The 13,837-nt window shown below is 33.9% G+C and overlaps 1 protein-coding gene across 2 annotated transcripts in view; it reads right to left on the bottom strand.

The window, feature by feature from the left end:
* The window catches only part of CNTN5 (contactin 5), a 1,407,026-nt gene extending 1,398,761 nt beyond the window's left edge, over nucleotides 1-8,265 (bottom strand). The window contains exon 1 of one of the 2 annotated variants that reach the window (XM_040489700.1): nucleotides 7,838-8,265. The gene's annotated coding sequence lies outside the window, so the exon portion shown is untranslated. The remainder of the gene's footprint in view (nucleotides 1-7,837) is intronic. The other variant, XM_040489698.1, reaches the window with a different exon arrangement.
* Between the last annotated feature and the right edge of the window lie 5,572 nt (nucleotides 8,266-13,837).

Genomic DNA, 13,837 nt, shown 5'->3' with positions numbered 1-13,837 from the left:
AAATTCAAACACCAAGTCCCTTAATCCATACTGCCCTCCCTATGTTAGATATATTATTATAATGATCAAAATAATGTTTACTACTGTTCTGACACCACTATTACTATTAGTATTGCTATCTGGAAGGGACTGTGTAAGTAAAGCTGTATTAGATTTGCAGTTAACCTAACCCCTTAAAATATGCTTTACCATCACCATTAATATTCTATACTTAATCATAGAAAGAAATAAAGCTTATTTATTATCACATGTAAGAAATGTATCTTTTCACAGCATCTAAGCATGCCACATTCATTTTACCTAAGATGCAATTCTATCATCAGAGCCTGGATGGTTCTAAGATACTAAAGTTAGCACTATAATGAGATGTAGAAAAACACAGCATTCATTTAAAGTGGTTAGGTGAGTCTTGGAATCAAAGTTACTTCAAAATAACTTAGGCAGTAGGAAGTAAATGCAGGAATTAGAGAGCTAGCATAAAATACTCCAAGCTGGAAAGACTCAGTAGGAGAAAACTAACAGTAGTCTCCAAAAGGAGAACATTTTGAATATTTGCATCTTAGCTGTATATAGTGCTATCACTGTACATTTTACATTGAACCACATTCACCCTATGTGCTTATTTCCTCCACCAGCTCATAAACTATTTATTCCCCTTTATATTCTTACTTAACTACAACTACACACACTAGACCATTTGAGTGAGTGAAACGATGTAGAAATTGCTTTAAACTTGAAAGAATTGTCTCTTTATTAATGCTACACATTAAGGCATATACTAACAAGACCACCTTAAAAAATGAGAAACAAATATAGTCATAACTTTTTAAACACAGTTAATGTGGTAGACTTTCATAAAATCAGTTATGGATCATTTAACTTAAATCTAATCCATTCTTTCTTACTAAGGTTACTGTTTTTGGAAAATACTGAAGAATTCAAAATAAGTTGTAGGTAAGTAAATATCCAAAGAAAGTAAAAATTCAAAGAATATTAAGGACCACTTATTCATTGGACTTAGAGAATATATTTTATATTTTCTACCAATTATTTGCAAAATCTGGCAATATGCATAGGGTAAAAAAATTCAGATTAGATATTATTTTAGCCATTGTCTTTCACTTCATCTTTACTATATTTGTCACCTTTAAATATTCAGTATTTAAAGTAAATGAGGGTCTTAAAATATGAAGTCAGCCCATATGGACATACAAAAATTCTCTTGTCATACGTGACAATGAAAGATTTGAGAGACAATGTTGTACCATAAACCTAGCAATGTATAATCACTTGAGTTGCACTATGCTCATATTATAGTTTACCCTCAGTTCTACCATAGAATTTTTTAGCTCATGGTCTATACATCTCAATATTGCTTTCCACAATTAGGGCAGCATTGTGCCTCATGCAAAAACAGAATATTTTGGTAGACAGATAACTAGAAGCTTATAACCTACAATACATATTGCAGTGAAAACTAATTTTCTTCCCAGGCTTAAGTGTTTAAATAATTACATCACATTATTAAAATTAAGCATAGATGAAATTTGGTTCAGACACAGTGATAAACTTAATACTATTACAGACTCAAATGTGTTCTGTATTAACTTCCTTTAGTATTACAGCAGTAAAACTAGAGTTTTTATACAAGTTGATATTTTAATTCTAAAACTCAGAGGAATGGTACCTATTTCTAGAGACTCATTTTCTGCTTTGCATTTTATTAAATTCTCCAAAATCATTACTATCCTATGGAAGCTCATGATTTAAATTTTATCCAAACTTGTCAATACACAGGAACATTTTCTTAGCCACATTTCTCGTTGACTTTCTATTTCATTTTAGTGTGTCATTAAACACGTATTACTGAAAGAAGAACCACAAACAAATAAACAAAAAACTAAAAAACTGCCAATTCAGGAAAAAAAAGTTTTAACCAAAAAAATATACAGTCCTTTATAAATATATGGTGGAAAAAAGTCACTTGTGTTTATTTTCTTACTTGAATTTCCAGGTTTCTTAATTGATACTGTCAAAAGCCTCCTATTTAACTGTTGAGTACACACTAAGTTCATTTGAAAAACTTTATATCCAGCAATTACATTGGCTAGACATTCAGTTCTTGGTTAAGAGAATGTGGGTATAGCTGTTTCCTCTTAGTTAACATATTTCAATTTTAAATTTTCTAATTTTAAAAGGCAATGTTTTACAAGTATACTATGTAGTAATCTTGACTTAAAAGATATAAAACTAATTAATATTTTCATAGCAAAATAAAAAGTATAAACTATAAAAAGCTCTGACCAAGAAATAAAAAAAAATAGGGTTCTAATTCTATTTTTCCCATTAAATGTAATGTTGAACAGAGCACTTCACCTGTTTATATCTGTTTGTTACTCTTTGTGGTAATACGTATGCACTCTGTAAGGCTCCTTCTAATACTAAATGATATTATTTTGTCACTGTTCCCTAAATGTCCTGATAATCTATTTATCATTAGTGACCTATGATATCTGTGGTTATTTTTAATGAGATGGTTATTTTAACATTAGAAACTCATTCACTAGCTCATATATTGTCATTAGAATAATGGCATTGAAACAGGAAGAGTACTGAATTACGAAGTTTAAGGTTTCAATTCTATTACAAATGATATGACTTCTGAAGTTCCTATTATAAAATATACCCAAAATTAGAAAAATTAATGATCACTAGCAAATTGTTTTATTAAATTTTGAATACAAGACATGAGATTAGTCTGTATCTTTTGGAGAAGAATATGAAGAGGAAAGTTTCAAACCAACACAATAAAGCAAAACATAAAATCTAACTAAGATTCAATATGAGACCTTTTCTAATGATTTCAGAAATATTTGAGAGCAATTAAATTTGTTTAGAAGCACAGGAAACAATTTCACATTAATGATCATGAAATACCAATTGAATAAAAATTTATTTCTAGAAAACAAGAAGTCTTTTTTAACTTCCTACTGTCACTCATCTGTATCCTCCAGTTACTATTCAACTTAATTCCAGGAATTTCATTTAATTCTGTCATTTCTGAGACTATAAAATACAATATCTCAGCAAATATGACATAATTGAAAAGTGAATTCTTATATAAAATTGAAATGGGAGAACCCAGGAGGATTAAAATAATATTTACATTTGGTTTATATAATGTTTGGTTTAGCTTCAGAAAAGTTCTTTAACACTTTTAAATAAGAAATTAAATATTTGAGAAAATAAAGATGAAAATTTATATGCATACAAGTAAATTTTTCACCCAATAAATATACCATTTCTCTACCAGTTTTTTCATAAATATAAACTTGTGGAGCCAGCGAAATCTTCCTTAAAATATATTTAAAAATATGTTTATGGATCCAGACACATTATAACTATAATTATCCTGTTATATTTTTCTTCCAATATTATGTCTATCAATAGGAAGAGAATTTTAATTCACCTTTCATCACTTAAGTGACCAGCAAAATTTCCCTTCCTAAGCTCCATATGCTACAGTTACTACTGGATGACAATGGAAGATGAAGTCCTCTTGAGCATTTAACAGCTATAATGATAAGATAGAATGATAAGGAGCAGATTCCTATCCCAGGACGATAAAATCTTTATGTATATAATTACACTTATCCTATTGATGGTCGCAAAAGAATTTTTGATAACTCATAAATAAAATACATTGATTTTCCTCCTTGCCCGGATATACAATTGCTTAAATTCTGGATAATGTTCACATTAGCTACTTGAACGCTTAAGCATGAACATATTTTAGAATAAAGACACAAACTATAAAGGAATGTTTGCAGGAAGACTCATACAACTATGTTAATACTTTATTTTCTACCAAGAGCTCAATTTTTTTTTTCACGTTTATAAGTATAGGGAATACTTGGAATCTTGACTGATATGAGGAAAATGGGCAAGTCCTGCTGGATCATGTAAGTGAAATCCACTTGCTAAAAATGCATAAAAGTGGTATCCACAAGGAAGCAAGTTATTTAGGTCATTATGGATTTTTAGGGAACCACTGAGAAGACAAAAAAAATCCATTTTACAACTGTATTGTCAAATGCATCCATTTTTGGAATTGTTTAAAAATGACAATGGTCACAAGGGATTCCAGCTTAAAGAACACATGGGAAATGAACACCCATGCTCTCTAAAGTTTCTTGAGAATGACAGTTCTCACACTATTTTATATTAGATTAAGAAATGGTGGATTTATTGATTTTTTTGATGTCCATGAAAAGACAGAACTTTGATTTACTTCCCAGGATTACTTTATGGTTCTATTTCCTTATAAAACTGAGAAGAAGAGCTTCCATACTTTGGCTGGCTTTAAGTCTTATGAACTGATGTTTCAGAAGACTAGAAAGTCAAAAATACAATATCTAACCCTCTGGAATATGATGTGAAAGACTTGTGTTTTAATTTAAGGGGTTGATGTGGATAAAAATGCTCTCTTTGGATTATACATATGTTTATAATAGATAAAACATGAATGAAGTTAATACATGGTCTGATATCAAATTCATGGGGTATAATTTAATACTGACAAATAACTTTGATGGAATAATTTAACTGCAAAACCTTATCTTCCTAGAAGGTAAATATATACAATAAAGCAGTTTAAAAATTCTTCTCATATTCAGTGTATCAATGAAACACTACCAAATTTGTTTTATTCATTAATAATGAAAATAATTAACTAAAAGAATGTCCAAGAGTTTAAGAAAAATATTAACTGATACTATGCTGCTTATCAGAAATCTTCTAACATTATACATTTGGATATCAAAAAATCATAAAAGGAGAAATTAATTGGGCATAGGTAGGGATATTGGACATAGCTCTTAAATAGTTTTTATTCCTAAATATTATATTAAGGAATTTTATATTACTCATTACTTTTTAAAATGCACCATTCTCTAATGTGGAATTATTGATCACAAATGCTCAGAAAATAGACCTCGGCAAACATTCTACTGCCTTGAGCTTCCGACCAGCCTCTTTCCTGCTATAAAGTGCTAAGAAGTTCATGTGACATATTAGCACAGCCTTATAACACCAATCTAAGAAAAATCTTGTCAGAAATACACACCTCTTATTTTATGTTTGTATCTTCAGCAATAAAAAAAGGAGTAAATAAATCTGAGATCTTGAAGTCAGAGTTTTAAGTTGCCAAATTATATAAACATATGGACACATTCAAATTAAGATAAAATTTCCAATCTCTTAACAAAATTTTAAGAAAACATATATTTTTAAAAGCAGACAGTTCAAAGACTATGTAGCTAAGCAAAATATGTATGATAGGATGGATTAAGCAAAAAACGACATTTTAAACATCTTGGCCCCATAAAATCCTAAACTGGATGGGGAATCACTAAATGCTGCTATAAAACTTGTGTTAGTCAATGGAACTTAAATGTAGTCAAATCATCTTTACACTATTAAAGCCATCTAGGCAAATTGTTTAATTTCATAAAATATGCCTTTTGTTTTCTCTAGGAGTTAAGACAAACTCCAAAATAACTTGGGCAGCATAGCAACCCCTTCCTTTCTTCATCTGGAGAGCCCTCTACCCTTTACTGACACCCTCTGGTCCTTATTACCAAATCAGTTTTGAGATTAAACCACACTCTAATCTCTAATCTAAAGGTGCTAAAGGTCTTCTAAACTGTTAAATAAAAAATACATTTATAGAAATATATTTTAGCCAAACCTGTTCCATTTTAACAAACAGTTCTTCTCAGTTGGACCCATACAGTTGAAGTAAACGTGCACAAGCAACTAATTTTTAATAGCCTATGTGTGTGTTTACTGTTTGATTTTAGTTAATCTTCCTAACCTACTAAAGATTTATTTACCACTTAATAGTTGAAGGGTTGCTCTGATAGGGAAACTTTAAGGTATTTCAGCAGTCCATTAAAAAATTCCACAATTGTACTTTCCCAGATCTATTTCTAAACATACTGTGGTGTACATTTGCCTCACAATTTACAAAGTCTGGCATTTAGTTAATCTATCAGGGTAAATATTCTTTTTTCTAACTTTGAGAATTCTGTCTATTCAACTGTGTATGCAATCAAAGAAGAAATTAAAATGTTTTTCTCCTCATTCCTTAGTTTTCAGAAGTTTTAAACTTTAGAAAAATGTAAAGTGTGCACCAACCCCTGCACAAAAACCTTGACACTTTATATTGTAATAAACATTCACTGATTTTCTCTTTCAAATATGCTTTCATATCATCTCACCACAGTCCACTTGTTATTTTTCAAATTCTATTTCATTATTTATGGCACATTTCCTTTTTTTGACTTGTAACTATGCATTTTGTGTTTTGTTTCTCTCATTAAACTTATTTGGTCTTTGTATGTAATATCTTTAATTTTTAAGCATTTGCTTTATGTCACATATTCTTATACAGTCATATTGTTTTGGAGTTTCTTTAGAGTTGCGTCAGAGGAAACATATACCTATCAAGTTTGAGACTCAATATACTGGTCCACATACAACTCATGTGAGTATGCAGTAGGAAAATATACAAAGAAACATTTGTGAGTTGCTTAAAATTGACTACAGGCCCTTTGAAAAAAATAATGACCTCATCATTAGTAATTCTTTTATGTTTAGGATCACAGTATCAATCATGACGAACTCTTTCTAGCTTGCTATGATAGTCCTAAGTATTTCTGTAGCTCTGTTACAGTTCAATAGTAATCAATTATACCTTCACTAATTTTTTTCAAATCGACCCACTATTTATTTGTCTGTGTTTTTTAATGCTAGTATCCTAATGAATATCTATTTATTTCATCCTTATTTCCCCAGGTAAATTTGAGAATCAAGGTGGAGGTATGGTGTCTCTAAATTATTTTATCTTTTCAATTAGAAAAAAATACAGATGGATTGAATATAGGTAAGACATTTCACATATGACAGTTTAAAAGTTTTCTGCTTCCAAATCTGCATTTAAATTACATGACTGTATTGTAGTTTTCACGCTAAAGAGGTAATAAAATTTTTAAATAAAACAATTCTAAAATATTTATTGGATCCTTGTTTTTCCAAAAAAAAAGTTAGTTAATTAAAATTTTTCGAGGTTGTCAGAGTAATTCTCAGCCTATTCTACACCATGTTCATATTTATGCAAATTACTATTCTCTTCCACTTGTCAATAAAAAGCTTAATAAGGATGTCTGAACATATTTTTATTTTCTTAAAAAAATCTATCTCATTCCCCTACATGACATTTAGAAAACACCGCAGCATAACTCAAGACACTGTTTTTCCTTGGTCCCTCTAACTTTATAGAACTCCACTTAGAGAGCATCTCTCCTGAATTTTAACAAGTTATTGCACTGCCAGGTGCCCAGTCATTGGGCTGTCTTCCCACAAATACAGGGCTCAGTCATGAGACATACATTCAGTATCTGAGAACCACATCCTATTTTCTGAGCATTTACCCTCTTTTGCAGAAAATTCTTCCCCTCACCTGGCATTCATTACCTTACCGTTTACTTGCAGGAATTGTTTACTCTTATTTTGGATGGCATTATGAGATACACAAATAGGTTATATTCACTCAATGCTTCAACTTTTCTGACATAAAATCTCAGCAAAGAAAAAAACAGCATGTTTGGGGGAAAAAAAAAACACAACTCTTTACGTTACAGTTTTTAAATTCTGGCAATATGGCAAGAAAAGATGGCTTTGCAGAAGGGAGTGTGTCAAAAATCGTTAAGTGCCTGGGAGATGAAGTGCATAATCACAGAAAGCAGTCCCTGGCAAAGGAATGCCTGCCACTTACCAATGAGATGCCAGACTCCCCTGTCCTTCCTCTGTGATTCTCAATTCCTGTCTGCCATCCTCCTGCCCGTCAACACAGTTCAGATAGAGCAGTTCCTTGAGTCCACTCAGCCTGTGGCAGGAGACAATTGCGGAGTTTTTAATCATTCAGAGGAAATCCTCCAGCTTGCCCTGCTTCTCCCTGAAGAGGGGACCCAGGTAACTCATCCTTTCCGCCCCGAGCTTTAATGGCACTTTGGCTGCCGCCTCCTCGCAGTTCCGCGCCCCCACTCCGGAGTTGGTTATATCGGGAAGTAGGTGCGGCGCCTCCTCAGGCTGGTACGTTTGGGGCTCGCGTGTTTTCCTCCAATGCGTCCGCGCGCCCCGCGCCCCGCGCCTCTGACTGGCTGTGTCCTTCCCGGAGCGGTCCCTCGCCCCTCCCCGCTCGCCCGCGCTGTCGCTGTCGCCCGCGCCCTGCGCCTCACTGCCTCTCGCTGAGAAGGTTCATTTAGCATGTCCCCGGGCTGAAAGGTCTGTTTGCTTCCAAAAGGGTTTTATATGTTTCTCTACTCGTCTCACTAGTCAACCGCTATTTCCCTTCGCGCCGAAGTGCGGAGGGCTTCCCCTCCCCCCCAACCTGCTTTTCTGCGCCGCAACCTTTCCGAATTCAACATTCATAGATTACAGAGCGAACGTGTTGGCTGGTGACTGCTCAGGAGATCTCAGACGAGAATTCCCTCCTCTGCTCGCTGGCCGCTGTCTGTCTGCTTTCGGATTCCCACTCGGTCGCTCCTACCCCAGACTGCAGCGGCACCGACTTTGCACTTTGGAGAATGTCCCTAGGTCCTGACCGGGAAGCGCTTCTCTTTGTTCGCACACTTACGAGTTTTATCTCAGGACGGTTAGGCTCTTTGACTGTTTTTATTTCTCCTTGGTTGGGCGGCCCCCCCCCCCCGCCGGGCGTGAGTAGTCCAGGGGAAATAGTGGGGTCTTACTCAGAAAGCGCCCCTTTTTTTTTTTTTCCTGAAATTTTATATCACAATGGATGTAATTGGAAAAATAACACAGGTAGTAAATCCACAGTGTGGCAGCTTTAGTGCTATTGTTCTGGTAGCCCTCCCCTTTACTTTTCCTCTCTCGATCTCAGAGTCATTCTCGAATTCTCTTGATTCCTTTTATGCTAAGAGTTTGTTACAGAAATTATATTGCACGTCCTTTGCAATGTATTTCCATAGATAAAGCGATTAGCACCTGTGTTTAATGGAAAAGAAATCCCACGCACTGTTTTCTGTTTCTGTTCATCTATCTCTGTGAGACTGTGTGAGAGCCTCAGGTTACACCCGCTGTCGGTTGGTGTCCGGTTTGCATGTGTGTTTGAGTCCAGCCTGACCCTGCACTGGGGCTGATTCTTCTGCTCACTTAATCCCTCAATGGGGTCTGACTGGCTCTAATTGGTAAGGAGAGTACAGTGCCACGCAGCCTGTAGCTGGAAGCCTTCCTACCACCAACTCTCTGTTGTTTCTCTTACAGCTTTTCTGGTAATTAAAATTAGTCTTTTTACTGTTTCTTGGCTTCTTCTCATTCATCCACACATGTTGTGAGAACATACAGCCTCTGCTTTTAATGGCCACCCTCAGGATCTGGGCTGATTTCTTGTTCCATAGCAAAGACAAATTTGCGTGTTCACATCTAATGCTTCTCTACCCTTCCATACTTTTTATTTTCTTTTTCCCTGCTTTCCAGTAATTAGGTTATTTTCTTTATGTGTTAACTGAGGGATTGTTGCCGAGATTTGACTTCTCTCGGCTTTTTCTCTGCTTCACTAGCTTCACTCCAGTGTCAGGCTCTTGGTTCACAGAGAGAATCACCCGGACTTTTATAACCTCTTTAAATATATCACAACACAGATTCAAAGTCTAAAAGCTTAAAACATTATTATTTTTTTTTATTGTGCAGTGAGGTTTTTCCCTTTAAATGTTTGTTATAATTGAGCACATTCAGCCTTAATAGGAGATAGAAAAGACAAGCTTGCTTAGTTTTCTTTACTTCCTTGAACACCTTTATATTGCAATTGATTTGATAATTTTGGCATTTGTGTCATCACCTCATATATTTCATATATTTTCTTTCAACTTTCATTTCAGAAAAAAATTAAGTTGGCTTATTAAATTTTTTAAAATTAATCAAAAATGTAGGTCAGTCAAATCAAGACATAGGGTAACGTGATAGATAGTTGGAGAGACATGTAGCCAGGAATGAGGTTTAGACAGAAAAACTCATTTATATTTTGTTAAAAATGGCCTTAAGTTTACCATTAAGATAGTAGCCAATTTAAAGAAGGAAATGCTATCGGTCACATGATTTGTGGTACCCTTCCACAGTTAACATGAACAAGGAGATGTATGTTTCAAATGATATAGGTGTGTTAATTATTTTAAATAAAATAATACAAAGGCTTATGATGTTTTGACATTTTACAAAAAAGATTATTAGGCATGAAGATATTTGTGTAACAAATATTGATAATGTAAAGCACGTTTCCTTTTGAGGTTATCTGATCATTTAGAGGGTGGGAAAAGAGATGTTGAATCTGGTTAATTAGGAATAGTAAGATCTATTTTTGTCAATTCAAATATAGAATGTTAATTTCAAGTCATATCAAGTCATAACGTAGGAGTGACTAGGTTACATGGATATATTGCAGCAAGACTCGGAATGAGTGACTATATTTTCATTTATTTTATAATTTAAAATATTTCATTATATAATATGCAACTGTAAATTCAATATTAGTATTATATATTCCATATTAATACCTATATATGTACTATAGGCAAAATAAGCCTTGACTTCTACATCTTTCTGAAAAATTTAGAATTTTGCTATTGTGGAATCTATTTTTGTTGTAGTGCATATTTTTAAATTGGTCTATAGGTCATGTGCCTCTGTTATTACATCCACAAGGTTCAGGTATAAGCAGGTGAACATTTGAAATTAGGAAAACAGCAGTGTGTAAGGTAAGAAGCAGGAAAAATTTTCTTTCAGGAGGTCTGCCAAGAAGAAACAAGCTAACTCATGTTTTCCAAGCACCCATCAAATCTTTTCACATGCATCATAACTAGTCATTTCTTTTATTGTTATGTGAAGATGGGAATTTAAAATATTGCTCTTATATTATCTTTAAAAGTCATAGGCATTCATGCCCCATTATAAAATCGCAATGCTATTTACTTTAAAAAGGTCATTATTAAAAAGATCGCTTGTTTCTCTCTATTTCAGACTGTTAGTGACATTTTAAAAATAGCCAGCTCATTGTCTACCCTGATAAAATATCATTTGAACATTAAATGAATTAAAAATATTGTTTGTAAGTGGGTTAAGTGGTTTAGTGAGTCATTTTCTCCATGCTATGCTTATAGTACCTTGACCAAGCTGTCGTGTTGCTTATCTGATCTTGTTGTCTAACCATCTTTGTGTAAATGTCTTAATCTCTTTATTTCCTAGTCCCCAGTGGGCAAGTGAGCAGATGTAGCACATCTGTAGTAGTTGAGTTGCCTCTAAGCTTTTGTCTTATTTGTGTTACAGATTTTTTTCTTTAAATCACAGCCTCCTTTCCTCTCCTTTCATCTGACTCATAGAAGGTTCTAGGTTCTAGTTACAGGACCAATGCTACATTATTTGTCAACAAATTGTGCCATAACATGAAGGGAAACAGAGGGCAATACTCAATTCAAGTCAGGTATAATCCTTTCTTGAATCACCTGCTTTGCTTATTGGAGCCACTTTCAGCATTTGCATTTTTCTGTTTTGATGTTTTAATCTTCTATGTTATATATTGAAAATAATAGTGAATGTGAAAATACTGAGAAATTAATCAAAACCTTGTATTGTCAATGTACACCTGTATTCCCTATAAATATAACTAAAACATGAAGATCCAAAAGTAAACTTTTACTTGAACTGGACAACATATGATGATTTTAATTTTATTTTGGGTTTTTAGAACATCAGTTTTAGTACTTACATCACAGCTGTTTTGTGAAAGCAGAAATAAACATATCTTAATCAGACTTGGAAAATATACTGACTTAATTAATTTAACAGCTGTTCCGGTAACCAGCACTAAAGAACATAGCCCACTTTGTGGATGTCTTGATAACATCGTAGCTAAAAGCATTAAGAGGTCTGAGAGAGGAGCTCTAATTTGACGATTTTGGTGCTCAGAGTGCCGACTTTTGCTTATGGAAGCTATGGACATTACTGACCTCTGAGTGGCCCTTAAGCTCATCCTGTGACATCTTGGTCTAACAAAAATGTTTTTACTTAGGAAAGAACAAAAGACACTGTCAGTTTAACTAAGATTTTACAAAACAGGAGTAAAAGTTGAAATCTTACTAATTTAACGGTAAGGTTTACTTACTGATTGTATTCAGTAGCTTGTTAGATAAACACGTGCATTTTTTTCCTAAATATATCTTTAGTGTAAGGATGTACATTAAGTTTTAATATACTTGCTATTATAGATGTCTACTTTCCATTTTGTATAGCGTTCTCTCACCAAGATGTTCTCATATATAATTATTTTCTGTAAAGAAACAAAACCTAGTTCATTTGTTCATGACCAGGTATATCTCCAAATATTATCTGTTTATGCAAATCTTTCCAATCTGGAATAAAAATCTCTAATGCCTTCTTATGTTCTAATTTGTTGTATCTTATTTTAAAGAGTTTCATATGTGTGTTGTATTTTGATCATTTTCCATCCCTTCCTGAACTTACAAGTGCATTAATTTGACCTTTCTTTGACTTTTTACCCTAAATCTGAATAATATTTCTCCAAAATAAATTTTGTTATCAAATACTATACCCATATTTCTATTCCAGCTCTTCATGGTCTCATTTATAGCTGGACTCAGTCTTTTTTCTAAATCGTGTTTATAACCCAACTTAAGAATTTTACGTAGGTCTTTATATAAAGAGCCAGATTGTATGCTTCCTGTGGACCAGGAACTAAATTTTCTACACTATGCTGAAATTTTGGTTTAAACTTTTTATTGGCTGAGTAGTGTACATGTAGGAAACCTTATTTGCTCATCTGAGATTCATTCAGAGTGCATTCTGAAGCAGCACCACTTACTTTTCTGTTCGCCAGTAAGACTGTAGTTTGCAAATGTGACCACTAGATGGCATTGGTGTTCTAATTAGGAATGTCATTTAGGTTGTGTCCTAGGGATTTTGATTTTTTAGGAATGAGAGGAACCCCCCAAATTAGCTACTGACTCTATAAGAAGAGTTATATATACAACTTAATGTAAACATCTACTAAACCCATCAGAAAATTGTAAAATGTCAAATGTTTAAAAGGTGATCTTGCACCTTGAGGCAAAATAAGAGCTATTGAAATTTGTTGAGCGTTAAATATACACGAGGCATTGAAATAGGTATGTTTTATGGGGCGCCTGGGTGGCTCAGTCGGTTAAGCGTCCGACTTCAGCTCAGGTCATGATCTCACAGTCTGTGAGTTGGAGCCCTGCGTCAGGCTCTGTCTTGACAGCTCAGAACCTGGAGCCTGCTTTGGATTCTGTGTCTCCCTCTCTCTCTGCCCCTCCTCTCTCTGCCCCTCCCTCTCTTTCTGCCCCTCCCTCTCTCTTTGCCTCAAAAATAAATAAAAAACATCAATTTTTTTTTAAATAGGTATGCTTTAGATGATTTGTTCCCTTTTGTCCTAATGGTCTAGCCGAAACTCATTTTCAAGTACTCTGCCTCCATTGACTGTTCTTAACCAGTTCACTAAACCAATTCCTGGTTTTGATTAGAGTAAATCACTTAAATCGCCACAAAATAACGTGTTGGTACCAGATGCACAGAACACACCTCATGTATAGAGAATCCAATAAATGGAAAATAATTTTAGCACAAGTATATAACAAGATAAAATGCCATATTAAACCTATTCATTGGAAGTTTATGGCATTTTGTGTATATTCTCTGGGACATGTGATTCATTCAAGTAATATTGATT

The sequence above is a fragment of the Herpailurus yagouaroundi genome, unplaced genomic scaffold, assembly GCF_014898765.1.
Source record: "Herpailurus yagouaroundi ecotype Mexico unplaced genomic scaffold, PumYag 180, whole genome shotgun sequence".
Lineage (NCBI taxonomy): Eukaryota > Metazoa > Chordata > Mammalia > Carnivora > Felidae > Herpailurus > Herpailurus yagouaroundi.
This window is presented reverse-complemented; position numbering and strand designations above follow the sequence as displayed.